The sequence below is a fragment of the Oryctolagus cuniculus genome, chromosome 2 (genome assembly GCF_051225735.1).
Source record: "Oryctolagus cuniculus isolate XC-2025 breed Fujian yellow rabbit chromosome 2, ASM5122573v1, whole genome shotgun sequence".
NCBI lineage: Eukaryota > Metazoa > Chordata > Mammalia > Lagomorpha > Leporidae > Oryctolagus > Oryctolagus cuniculus.
In genome coordinates this window covers 32,484,417-32,498,542 of record NC_142868.1, presented here as the reverse complement: position 1 = coordinate 32,498,542, position 14,126 = coordinate 32,484,417, and the positions used below count along the sequence as shown (strand labels likewise).

The 14,126-nt window shown below is 51.3% G+C and overlaps 1 protein-coding gene and 1 long non-coding RNA gene across 3 annotated transcripts in view; one reads left to right on the top strand and one right to left on the bottom strand.

Annotated features, from left to right (window-relative positions):
• Positions 1 to 14,126, bottom strand: part of LOC149127717 (uncharacterized) — a 203,802-nt gene that overhangs the window by 47,532 nt on the left and 142,144 nt on the right. The gene's annotated exons all lie outside the window — the stretch shown is intronic.
• On the top strand, positions 6,476 to 13,186 carry LOC149127718 (uncharacterized). The gene is made up of 3 exons (XR_016228791.1): positions 6,476 to 6,612; positions 11,244 to 11,391; positions 13,048 to 13,186. It is a non-coding gene; the product is annotated as an uncharacterized LOC149127718 (long non-coding RNA).

The following is a 14,126-nucleotide window of genomic DNA, read 5'->3' as shown; positions in this document are numbered from 1 at the left end:
GAACTCAGTTCACTCCGGAACATTTCCTCCCCACAAAATCTAAGCCTTTTACAAAGAAGAAAAGAGCTGCCTGAGATCCTAAATCACTCACTTCTCTGGTCCAGCCAATCACGAGTCATACAGCAACTATGGAGGGAGGCGGGCTGGAGAGAACCAGGGCGCACTAGCTGCCTGAGATGGCTTTACAGCCTGCAGGCAGAAGGGAAATGACTCGATGGCACAGGAAGAATACCTGCTATCGGCGGGAGGAGGCAGAAGATGCAGCAGCCTGCGTTCAGATGTCTCCATCAGATCCACCTGTGGTGGCCTCTGGCAGCCTTCCCTGACCATGTTCTCTTTTCTCCCACCAGGTGAAGGGCTCCTGCTGCCCAGGGGACCCCAGTCCAGACTGTGCGCTGGCGCCACGTCTGCTCTCTTTTGCAAATGCTCACCTAGCGCAGAAGAGCAGGAGAGACGGGGCAGGAGAATGGAATGGGGGAGGGAGTGGGAGAGGAGAGGAAAGAAATGAAAAAGGAAGGAGGAGAGGGAAACACTGAGAAGCATCCCTTGGCAACACGAGTGCATCAGGCTCCGAGAGAGGCAGCCTGCTTCAGAGGGCGTTGCTGCTACCTGGAGCCAGCCCGCCCTTTCTAGGATGCAGAGGCAGCACCTGAGTCAGCTGCACCAAGCACCTGAGGAAAGAGGCCCTGGGCACCTTGAGAGTCTCCACCATTCACAAGGCTGTGCCGTGCAGCTCACCTCTGCTATGTTCATCGGCTTCCAGCCAGAGTTTTCCCCGGCCTGGCCCCAGGGTGGGTGGTGAGGCCCTCGGCCCCCACTGGGGTCCATACAGAGCAGAGGCTGCAGCATTCAGGGAGCCAGAACCAAGGACCCACAGGACACAGCAGTGAGAAGACGCTCAGATACCAGCCACAATCAAGGGCAAACACCAGACAAGTGAGGCTGGTGGAAACGTGTGCCCCGGGGAATGGAGTGGAGCTGGGGGAGACCGGAGCCTGTGAACCCTTTGGGTCCTCTGAGTGCTCCAGCCCAGTCCTGGGCAGGGTGTTGGTCATCTCGGGACATTCAATCTAGGCTCCTGTGCCCAGCCATTTCATTCCCTTGTGGTTTCTTTTACTGCCTGGTTTCCTAGCCACAGTCGCTGTGAAAAACGTTAACTCTTTCTTAGCCTGAATGAAAGTGGAAAGGTTCATCTTGGGCAGGAAAGACAGAGACCAGTCACACTCCAAGCGATGTTTGCACTCCCTGTGGATCAGTGTTCGGTCCCAGCTCCTTCCTTAGCAGCCTGTGTGACCCAAGCCCAGCAAACCTCCGTGAGCATCAAATCTCTGCCTATAAAGGAGGATAACTGTATCTAACTCACAGGATCATTTGACAAGAAAGATTAAACAAGCCAATAGATTTGTGACAGAAACTGCTACATGCCTACCTAAATATCTACTCCCACTTTTTTTTTTTGGTAATACATTTTTTCCTGGGCATGTGGCAGCCTGAAATAAAGCGACACTTCCAAGCATCCCTGCAGCTAATTTTCTATTTTTTTTTTATTTTATTTTTTGACAGGCAGAGTGGACAGTGAGAGAAAGAGACTGAGAGAAAGGTCTTCCTTTGCCGATGGTTCACCCTACAATGGCCGCCGCGGCCGGCGCACCGCGCGCTGATCCGATGGCAGGAGCCAGGTGCTTCTCCTGGTCTCCCATGGGGTGCAGGGCCCAAGCACTTGGGCCATCCTCCACTGTACTCCCTGGCCACAGCAGAGAGCTGGCCTGGAAGAGGGGCAACCGGGACAGAATCCGGTGCCCCGACCGGGACTAGAACCCGGTGTGCCGGCGCCGCAAGGTGGAGGATTAGCCTAGCGAGCCGCGGCGCCGGCTCAAATTTTCTATTGAACTAGCTTCTGGCCGATGAAACTCATGGACATACTCTGACCTACTTCTAGGGAAGATTCTTTTTTTTTTTTTAATCTTTTATTTAATGAATATAAATTTCCAAAGTACGACTCATGGGTTACAATGGCTTCCCCCCCCATACCGTCCCTCCCACCCACAACCCTCCCCTTTCCCACTCCCTCTCCCCTTCCATTCACATCAAGATTCATTTTCGATTATCTTAATATACAGAAGATCAGCTTAGTATACATTAAGTAAGGATTTCAACAGTTTGCTCCCACACAGAAACATAAAGTGAAAAACAATAGATGATTTTTTTTAAATGATGATGAAATCAGATCAGACCTATTGTCATGTTTAATCCCAGTGAGAGTCAAGTTGGGAATTGATAATTTCTTTTTTTTTTTTTTTACAGAAGATCAGTTTAGTGTACATTAAGTAAAGATTTCAATCGTTTGCACCCCCATAGAAACACAATGTGAAATATACTGTTTGAGTACTCGTTATAGCATTAAGCCTCAGTGTACAGCACATTAAGGACAGAGATCCTACATGAGGAGTAAGTGCACAGTGACTCCTGTTGTTGACTTTACAAATTGACACTCCTGTTTATGGCATCAGTAATCTCCCTATGCACCAGTCATGAGTTTTAGGGAAGATTCTTACATTGCGAAAGCAATGCTTTCTTGCTTGCTTTCTTTGCTACTGGTTAGAGTGTGAGAGTGATGGCTGGAGCTCACACAGCCCTCCTGATCCAGGAGGCAGAACACTAAAGGCGGTAGAGAAGCAAGAAGAATAAAGTCTGGAGCCCTGTGAAGTTTTATGGAGCCATCACACTGTCCTTAAATTGCCCACTTCTGGATTTATTGCAAGAGAGAGGAATGAACTTCTGACCTTTTTTTTTTTTTTAAAAAAAAAAGCATTTTGAAGGCATTTTCTATTCCTCACTGCTGACGATAGACCTGACTAGGGCTGTGCAATATGCTGAGTGTTTAGCATGATATAGGTCAGAGCTTATTGTCTTTTTCTTTTTGGAAATACATATCAAGGATCTCAAAAATACAAACATACAGAAGGATCAAGACAGCCAGAGATGGACTACTGGCCATGCCTTCCTGGCCTTGGTGCCACTCCCAGCATCATATGAATGGGACAAGAAAACAGAGCCTTGCCCAGGCAGAGGCAGGGACCACATGCGTTCGAGGGAGCCGCCAGCCTCTCCTGCAAGGAGCCACATGATCTGAAAAGGGGGAGGAAGGATAAAGGGAGTCCCCAAGAAACTCACAGCTTTGCTTCCTGGCTCTTCTGTCTACTTAGCTGTGCGGCTTTGAACTAATAACCAAACCGCCGTGTGCTGCAGCTTCCTCGTGGGAAATGCAGCAAGGGCTAGTGCTGTCCCCTCGGTGTTGTTGCAACACACAAACTAGAAAATGTCGAGTGGGTGGGGAACGCGGTGCCTGCCACATTCTGTGTGTTGGAGACACCGAACTTCATCTCTCAGCATTCCCAGCCCGAGCTCAGGCTTCTTCCAGGCTGCTTGCCGACTGTGCGCAATAGGGACAGTTTCTTTGCTTGGTGCTGGGCATTTTGCTTAGACAGTCTCTGCCTGGAGCTCTGCGACTCTTCTCCCTCCCGCTCCCCCCCATTTTTGCAAAATTTCAGGACAGCATTAGGTCCCCCTAGCCAGCCAGCCCTGGGTGGGTGCTCTCTTTCCCTCTGCTCTAACGGGATGAGCCCTTGATGCCCAATCACTCCGTAAATGCCCTGCATGGCACTGGACAATGACGCGCGTGTCTCATCTTGCTGGCCAAGCCATGTGTTCAGCAAGGGTGTGGATCATGTCTTTTCCATCTCCATATCCCATCAGTGCTTAACTCCGGGCTGGGTTCTGGCCTCAGCAAATACTTGTGGAACAAGTAAACCAAACCCAAGTATCCAGAACCCTCGAATGAATTCATGCCTCGGAATTCTTTTCGAATCTACGTGTCCATTGCTCTCCTAGGTTCCTTACAATTCAAAGCATGCTGATGAGGGCGCCTTCCTGTAGGAGCAACACTCAGCTCTGCACAGCACCGCACTCGGCTCCTCCAGCACGGATCCCTTTGCTGACCTTGGCCAGTTACTGGACATAAGGGAAAAGGTGAGAGAGGACCTGACTTCGGAGAAATCCATCACTGCAACCAAGAAAAATAATCAGCAAAATAGTTTATGGGTGGTGAGTCAAAACCACTCCTTGGAATCTGGGAGCACACGTAGTTTGTCTTTTGAAAGAGAAGTACTGTGATGGTGACCCAACTCTATTGGGTCTGAAAATGCACTGGATTTAAATTTTTAAAAATTTATTTTCATTTCATTTACTTTGTGGTCAAATGTTCCACCTCTGAGCTATATTCCCTCTTCAGTGCATTGGAAAGGCAGGTAGACAGGCACTGAGATGGACAGAGAGAGAGAGAGAGAGAGAGAGAGAGGCCTTTCATCTGCTGGTTCACTTCCCCAGTGCTCACAGCAGCTGGGGCTGGGCCAGGCCAAAGCCAGGAGCCTGCACCTCAACCCAGGTCTCCCATGTAGCTGGCAGGGATCCAAGTACCTGAGCCAGGACCTTCTGCCTCCCAGGGTATGTGTTAGCAGGAAGCTGTACAGGAAGTAGAGGAGCTGGGACTTGATCCAGAAACTCTGAAATGGGATGCAGGATCCCAAGTGCCAATCACCCATCTCTGGATTTGTCTTTTTAGACAGGTGTATCTGGCTCCTTTTACACATAGGCACTTAATTTGCATTCTCCCCTCACTCCTCTCCCTCCACCCCGCAACGCCTCAAGAACTGAGCTGGTGGACTTAGGAAAGGGACGCCCTGACTTCAACCACGGCAGCCAGGAAGGCCCATGGCACTGGGGAAGCCACATCAGCCACAGAATGGGTCCAGGAACATCACAAAAGGCAATTCTAGTGCCATCACTGCTGCTGTTCAGCAGGTCATTCAAGAGTCACTTGGAGATGCTCACTAAAACTGTGGGTTCCTGCTCTCTAGCCCTAAACCCAGCCCCAAAGCAGCAGGGGACTTGGAGGCCAGAGGTGGGTCACAGATGACACTTGGAGAAACACTGCTGCAGGGGAGCCACCAACACTTCCCTCTTACAGAATTCCTCCTTTAGATGTGGCAACAGCAAGGGAATAATGAAGTCAGAGACAGAGCAGGGCCCCCGGCTGCGGCAGAAGTGGGTGGCCGCTGGACTAGGAGAGCTTGCGCTGAAGGGTAGGTCAGAATGTTTTCTTGGGGGGATGGGGCCCGTCCTGGAAGTGCTCCCAGACCGTGGAGAGAAAAGTACATTGGCCACCAGCTGTTCTGGGAGAGTGACTCAGCAGCCGATGTGGCAGCAGCCGGAGGGGTGGAATGACTCCCTGGGCTGGGGGGACCAGGGGAGGTGGAGGGTGTGGTTCCTGAGCCCAGGGCGCCCTGGGGAGCAGTGCATTCCTGAGGGGAACCAGACCTCCTGCGTGGATGCCAATGCCGGGCTGTGCTGTCAGTCACCTTGGTGACCCGAAGGAGGCCAAGGGAGGGGCCAGATGAACTGTCCCAGCAGACCGCAGAGGCACTAGTCACTGCCTGAAAAGCCCTGTGTTCACTATCTCTGGGCTCCCTCATGTCTCTTCCTGTACCCACCCCCCAGTCTAATTGGGAAGACTCTGCAGTTCTACCTCTGTCATGTCTTCCAGGTGGCCCCCGCCCCCTACCTTGGTCTCCCCACTCTGCGACATCACACACTTTTGCCCTTCATATTCCTACCACCAAGGTTTGAGCTGAAGCCCCCCACCCTCTCTCACCTGGACCCAGTAACTCTTAATCTTCCTTTCTCCCTCCCACCCCTCTGCCCTGGAGACAGGCACAAATGCCAATCCAAGTGTGTGATCCCTGATGCCCTTATGTCTGTTTTGTGTGGCCATAACAACACAGCTGAGGCTGGGTGATGTATAAAGTAAGGCGTTTGTCTGTCTTGCAATTCTGGTGGCTGGAGGGTCCCAACAGCCTGGCACTGGCTACACCACACAGGACAGAAAAGTGGGACAGGAACTGGGCATGTGCAGAAGGGGTCAGCCTTGAGGTGGCCTCTTGTAACAACCTGCTCTACTGGGAAATAATCCAGGCCCAGGAGATCTTGCTCACCCTGGCACGACAGTTAATCTCTCCAGGGGCGGAGTCCCCATGACCCAATCACATCCTTAGAGACTCCGCCTCTTAAAGCTTTTACCAACCCACCACCTTTACACTGGAGACCAAGCTGCTAGTACTTGAACTTCTGAGGGACAAACTCAAACCATCCAAACCATAGCACCCGACTTACAACCCAAGCTCAGCATGCCTCAGGGGGTCTGGAACTCCAGTGTATATCAGAATCACCTGCAGGACTTGCTGAAACAAGACTGGGACCCACCTGGCACACTCTTCCCTCGTCCCCATTTCCTTCCTTACCTGCTGTGTCCTCTCAGTAAAGCCTCTCTACCACCTCACCTCTGCCCCCGCCCCCACCCCCACCCCCGCCCCCGCCACCTCCACGCTGAGTGCTTACAATCAAATTCTCACAGAAGAAATCCCAGGACATAAGTGCCGCAGTTCTTCCCATTTATATAGATGATGAAACACATGGATTTGGAATCTTGTCCAGAGGCACACGGCTAGGACCGACTCCTGCCTGGACTGCTGCAGCTGCTTCTACCACCTCATCCAGGTAGAGTGAAGCCTTCTCCCTCCCTCTCAAGCCCTTCTTCCTGGGACTTGCATACGTGAACACTCACAGAGTGCAGCGTGAGGAATCCCTCCTCAAGCTGAGCTGTTTGAGGGTGGCCCCTGATCATTCTCTCAGGTTTAGCACATAGGAATACAAAAGCAATGATAAATCAACAAATTAATTACTCAAATCAGAGTGGTTGCAAAGGCAAAGCAAACTTTCTGATGGGGTCTTGGGCTGTGAAAGTAAGAAACATGCAGAAGATCATATAAATTCCTTATACCAACTTTTTTTTTTTATTTGACAGGTAGAGTTATAGACAGTGAGAGAGAGAGACAGAGAGAAAGGTCTTTTTTATTTTTTTTATTTGACAGGTAGAGTTATAGACAGTGAGAGAGAAAGACAGAGAGAAAGGTCTTCTTTCCGTTGGTTCACCCCCCAAATGTCCACCACGGCCGGCGCTGTGCCAATCTGAAGCCAGGAGCCAGGTGCTTCCTCCTGGTCTCCCACGTGGGGTGCAGGGCCCAAGCACTTGGGTCATCCTCCACTGTCCTCCCAGGCCACAGCAGAGAGCTGGACTGGAAAAGGAGCAACCAGGACTAGAACCCGGCACCCATATGGGATGCCAGCACCACAGGCAGAGGGTTAACCAAGTGAGCCACGGCGCCGGCCCACCAACTCAGCATATTGATATCACTTTATATTGGGCATACATAGGTATCTCTATGATGATAAACACAAATGTTGTATAGGTTCCCTTTACCTTGGGGGAAATCCCGTGAGGACTGAGATGCAAAGATTAATGCCATCTGCTCTTAATGGGTTATTTGTCCATTTCCATGTTGGCTCCTTGAATTATTACTTTTTTAACTTACATGTGCATGATGGTCAGGGCCAGGAGCTGGGAACAAAATCCAGGTGTCTTGGGGCCAGCACTGTGGTGCAGCGGGTTAAAGCCCTGGCCTGAAGTGCCGGCATCCCATATGGGTGCCGGTTCTAGTCCTGGCTGCTCCTCTTCTGATCCAGCTCTCTGCTATGGCCTTGGGATAGCAGTAGAAGATGGCCCAAGTCCTTGGGCCCCTGCACCAATGTGGGAGACCTGGAAGAAGCTTGGATTGGCGCAGCTCCGGCCATCGCAGCCAACTAGGGAGTGAACCATCAGATGGAAGACCTCTCTCTCTGTCTCTGCCTCTGCCTCTCTCTGTAACTCTTTCAAATAAAATAAAATAAATCTTAAAAAAAAAAATCCAGGTGTCTCACGTGGGTGACAAGAACACAGTAACTTGAGCCACCACCCCTGCCTGCCGTGTTTGCACTAGCAGGAAGCTGGAGTCTGGAGCAGGAGGCGGGAACTGAACTTACATGCTCTGATGTGGATCAGAGGTCCTAGTTGCTATTCTAAAAGCCCACTTCCTACAGGAAACTTTGACTTTGGTTAATGGGTTCTTCTGGTCTAGAAAAATACCTTAGGAAGTCAACATTTTAACTACTCCCCCCACCCCACCCCTCAAAAAAAACCCTCAAAAACAAAACCCATGCACACACACAGACACGGGAGCAGGTGTGTTGTGGGGAGCAACCGGACTAGACTGTTACTGGAATTAAGACTTATTCTATGCATCTGCTCTCCCACAATATGGCGCTGGGAGAGAAGTAAACAGCTTCCGCACAGCTGCCTCCAGTTCAACCAATTAACTGTAGGACTTGCTCCTGATTGGAGAGCAGCGTACTCGGCGTGTGGGCAGCCGAGTTGGGATTGGCGGAGGAGGACTATAAAGGAGGAGAGAGACGGCATGCACCGGGAACATCTATGGGGAACATCTAAGGGAACCCGTGCAGCCCCCGAGAGAACCGGCCGGCGGTGTGCCGCTCCCCTGCGGAAGTGGGGAATGCGGCCAGGGGGAACTGCCCTTCCACGGAGGTGGAAGGGATAGTAGCCAACCCGGGAAGAACCAGCAGCAAACCCGGGGAGGGCCGAGCAGACGAAAGAACAGCGCAGGGTTCAGTGTTGCTCCTCCACGAAGAGGGGGAGCGACAGTGTGTCAGAATACAAGTCTCATGGGTATTTGGAACCGAGACCAGGATTTTCTGTAAACAACCATAATCAGAAAGTCTGCTGCCTTATATCTAAGAACCCAGAAGATAGGTGACTGCTGACTTCTGCTTCTCTTTTCCTGGGAAGGAAATTGTTGCCTGCCAGTCAGCCAGCCCTCAGAGGCGATCTGCTGCTGCAGGTTTGCAACTTTTCTTCCCCAGGTTCAGAAACTCCAGTTTGGGGCAGGCATCTGATACAGAGTTAAGAAACCACTTGGGATACCCATACCCCATGTCAGTGTGCTAGGTTCAAATCCCAGCCCTGCTTCTGACTCCAGCTTCCTAATGTGCACCCTGGGAGGCAGCAAGTGATGGCTCCAGTGCTGGCTCCCTGGTCACCCATGGGGAGACCCGGATTGAGTTCCTGGCTCCTGGCTTCAGCCTGGCCCAGTCCTTGATGTTGCAGGCATTTAAGGAGTGAGAAAGTGGATAGAAGCTCACCAAAAGATAAATAAAAAATGTGTAAGGAACTAAACTTGTATCCTAGAAAGGAGAAGTGAGAGAAAGCCCCAGCCTGGAGTGAAGGTGACCAACTGGCACTCCAAGCTATTCCAGGGTGAACTGCACACACCTCTGCCTGGGGTCCCGCTGGGTGTGGAGTCACACAATGCCAAAGGATGTTTCTTTTCTACCCAACTTCAAGGCCCTTGTCAGAGTGCAGCAGAGGTTAGTGGGCTCTTGCAATGTGAGGCCCATGTAAAAGGCCCTGGAGAGCCAAGCCAGCCACCTGCACTGTTGGAGAAGCCAGAAATACAGTGCACAATCAGACACACGTCTCCCTCTGTGTGCAGCTCACATTCCAGCTCTCGCTGTGGCCTGCACACAATTCTGTTCTGGGCAGGGGTCATGTGACATGCAGACCCCGGATGGCCCTCTCCCCGCCAACATCCTCCCCCTGCAGGCGTGTGCAGGCTTTTCCTGCCTCTGATCCAGTGGACATATGTAATCTTTGACTACAACTCTCAGAGGCTGGTTTTTTCCCACCCTGCAAGTCAGTGAGTGCAAGTGTTGGCAGAGACGCCTGGAGCCATAGGTTCTAAGCATTCAGGCAGAGGGGGAAAAAAAATAGTTTTTCCAACCCCGGCCTGCTAAGGACACATGGTGGGTCTCAGGCATTTCCTGCCTGCACTGCCGGATCTCTCCTCCTCTTGCACACATGCTCCTCCTACTGCCTGATGCTGGAAGTGCACCCCCGGGGCTAGGACAGAGGACACCCCAGCATGGGCCTAGGACAGCCATGTTGAAAGACTGCTGAAGCTCCCTCTCAAAACGAAATAACACATCCTTAAGAATTCCTCCACTACTCTGGCAAAGGGACCAAGCCAACTCAGACTTTACTCTTCGGGATCAGCCTGTAATAAACACTCAATACATAAATTCTCCCGGAACAGAGCTTTGCCAAATAAGCTCAATTTAAGTCTCCCTTACAGAATAAGTCAGAATCAGGGATTCAGAGGCAGGCTTTGCTCTATTCCTTTTCTGTAACTTAGACATAATGGTATCGCGCACACCCTGGTGTTGTGGGAAGCAAGAGAGAACGGGAATGTATCAGGAAGGTGTTTTATAACATAAAAAAGAACACGAACTGTTTCCATCAGCACACGCACACACCCTTTCCATGCATCTGGGTGGAAATGGTAGTCAGGGCCATCTAACCCCCAAAAAAGGAAGTAGGCTAAGGAAGGCTCAGTCACAAACAGGAAGTCACAGAAATGCCACCAGAAAAACTGTCTCCGGCAAAACACCAAAAAAAACCAAGAAAATTAAACAGCCTTGAGGCTAGGTTGGTGGAGGTAGGTGGTAGCTCTAGTTAATGGTTTGGGGTGTTACCAGCCTGACCTGACCCCCTATGGAGGGGGTTTTCAGAGCTGATTAGGTAATTCTTGGCCTCCGTTTGACCTCACACATGGGAATTCTCACTCTGCATTTTAGGAGCTCTGCAGTTGGTAGGTTCCTGCCTTTTTAAATGTAGGTCTCTCCTCCTATTCCCCTGTGGCAATAGGAGGGGCCAGGCGCTCAGCCGGCTGGGAGGAGCTGGGGCTCCGCCTGCCCTCGCCCTCGCCCCGGGGGAGCCGCCCGCCCCGGCAGCTCCACTCGTCCGGGCCTCCCTCCCTGGCTCTCCAGACCTGCCACATGGTAGGTTGGCGGCTGCAGGGAATTGAAGAGAAGCATTTGAGTGACCGCAGCACAAAGCAGCCTCACAGTTCTGGAGATGATGTCAGGTTTTCCTTCCAAGCTTCTGCTCAGAGGAGACAAAATCCTAGACATTTTTTTAGGGAAGGAAAAAAAAAAGAGGGAAAAAAGAAAAAAAAAAGAAAAGCAAAAAACTACCACCAAAATCGAAAGGGAAACATGTCAGCATAGCAGGACGCATTCTGCCGCTGCTTCTCTCAATTTTCTTTTCTATTCTTGAAATCTCTTTCAAAACTCCTACCACCTCTCCTGCCCCTTCCAGCCTTCTGTACATTTTTAAGGTAGAGAAGGGAAAGGATTGAAAAATCCGTGAATTTTTAAGTCGTTCTTCTGTGTTCCTAAAGCTCATTTGTTGGAGGAGCGGAGTTGTGCCTCAGTCACCTCCACCCCCAGATGAAAGGCTGCGAGGGAGAGTAGGAAGCCAGGCGACCAACACCATCCTTCACGGGACCCCAGCCCATGGCCACTGGTTCAAGCATCCTTGAGATTCAGGTAACAAGTCCCATTTTAGGCTGTGTGGATTGTTGGGAAGGGCCTCCACCTACACAGATCTGGGAAGATACTGCGACTTTCCAAGTGATTTTACATTTGAGCCCCAGAACATCTGCATGAATTCAGCTGGGGTCAGGGTGAGAGGAGCAGCGAGGCCGCTCAGCCAGTTCCCTGGGAAGCCGAGACTGAAAGATGCAGGTCTGCCGAGGGCTCCTCCAGCAGCCTATCAAGGCTCTATGGCCAACAGGTTCTACAGGCTTGCATTCATGCTAAGCAAGCTGTCCCCATTTTAAACACAGGGTAGCATGAGCATTTAAAATAACTTTTCACAAATTACATAGGGTGTGTTTCTTTTGCAAAAGTAGGACTCTGGGGGCCCTTTTCAATAGATAGTATGTTTTAAGTTAAAATTTTGTTTTTAAGGAGTAATTCACTTACGTGATTTAAAAGTCAGAATTCTACATCACAGTATATCTGGAAAGTTTTGCTTGTCACCTCTTTCCTTTCATCTGACTTCTCGACTCCCTCCTCTCCTTTGTAGATCATTCTTATTCTTTTCATCCTATCGACGTTTATGAAAATACAAATCAGTACAAATGTGCACTCAATACAAATACGAGAGAGTGGATTTAATGCATTTTGAATTGGACTACTGGAGTAGGGAGTGGGTTTTTGTAAACCATCCCCCTCTTGCCTTGGACCCCTGGGGTTGTAGTCATCAATCTGCATAGGGCTCAGCTGAGACTGAGAACCCAAGAGCTCAAGCAATGGAAGCCACAGTGGGATAGGTTTGTGCCATGAACCTGGGCCCCTCACTGAACTGGAACCAGACATGGCTGCCATCAGTCAAGCCTGGATTCTCAGCTGTTTCCTGGGGGAAGAACTGTCTAGACTCAAACAGAAACAGAGCAGAGCAGGCAGGCAGGCCCCAGTGAGGGGTTTCTGACAGTGGTTCCTCCCAGGAGGAACTGAAATCAGAGTCAGGGCCCTCTGCTCTCCGGTGCTGTGGGCATGGCAGGTCCTGGGGTGGGAGCTGGCGGCTGGCACAGACTCACTCACTGTCGGGTGCAGGGATTGTGAGCGCTGCCATGACAAAGCACCACGACCCACGCGGCCCAGATAGCAGGAATTTATGTTGTCACAGTTGCAGACGCCAGAAATCAGACCAGGTGTCTGCCTCGGTGGCTTCCTCTGAGGCTGTGAGGGACAGATCTGTCCCCAGCCTCCTGATGTCTCCCCACCTTTTACCGTAAGGACAGCAGTGTTGCTTGGAGAAGGCCCACGCCGGCCATCTCACTTCGACTGGGTTATCTCTGGGCCGCCCCTCTCTGCAAATCCCATCACATTCCGTGGTACCAGAGCTTATGACCCCAACCTGTCTTTCTTAGGAGCACACAAAGTCAACCCAGACCATCTGTTTTCAGACCCACAAGTGCCCTCCACACCTCCAGAAGGGCTGGCCTCACATGCTCACTCCACCATTGAGAACAAAGCTACCCAGAGGCTGCACAGGTGTCATGGTGCTTGGGGACACAGCGGGAAGTGGGCGGCAGGGTGAGACCCCCTGCCTTAGATACTGTCTGTGACCTAAAAACAATATGCTTTGCATTGGGAGAGTCGTCCCCTTCAATCTCAACACATCCTTCGTCTCTGTAGAGATCAAGGAAGATATAAAAGTCCCTCCAACGACGGAGCTCCAGCACCGCCCTCTCCCCGCCTCATCAACTCGCCCGCCCTTTGGAACCGAGATCCTCGTGTCCAGATGCTGCCCAGATTTTTCATACCCTCCTTTCGCTCAAAGATTTTTCTTTACCTACATTTTGGAATGTGTATCCTAAGCTAAAAAACACATCACTCTCTGTAGCTGGGCGTCTGGTGTTGCGGTGGTTGATCATTTTACCTTTGTTTCTGTTAAATCTGGCCTGACACCTTTGCCAAGACGCTGTGACAAACACTTTGGCCCCGTGACTTGGCATGACCAGGTGTGGCTTGGCCTGCGCTCGCCAAGCAGGTGGAAACAGCCAACTTCAGTTCAAACTTGCTCTAGGGATCCAGCACCTGGAAATCCCCACAAAGCTAACTCCATTCCAGATCTTTCTCAACACCCGAGAGGAAGCAGCACAAGGGCCGATTGTCCTTACCAGTTTCTTTGCCTGCAGTTCTATAGTCTGAGGCGTGGTGGGGACAGTGGGAAGTAGACCTGTACAGGAATGCGTGTGGGGTCTTCAGTCAGGAAGAAGAGTTGATGCCTTGGAAACACTCAGCCGGCGAGCACCAGCCAGCCCCTGCAATCCTGAGGGAGGAGGCTGGATGACCCCAGTCCATGGGGGCCTGCCTCAAACCCCTCCACAGGCCCAGACCAAGACCCATTCCCCCCAGGGCTGTTGCCTTGGTGACTTGGATCCTTTGTTACTTCCCGTCATCCCTGCTTTGTGCATTTCTTGGGTTCCCTCCTTGTTGTCCATGCTTCTTGGATTGCATCCAACGCTGAGTAATGAACCAGAGCCAGCAGCTTTGAGAGGTTAAAGTGCCACTCCAAGGCGGGGAGTCATTAAAGCTCCAGGTCTCAAACTGGGAGCCCCTTCCCTGGACCACAAGCCTTCACTGAAAGGCATCCATAGGAGGAGTTGGGCATAGCCAAGGTGGGGTTATCTGGGGAAAAGCGAGGGTGCTCCCAGCTGCACCTCTCCTTGTGGTCTTCCTGGGGCGTGGGGAGTCTCTTACTTCAATGGGAC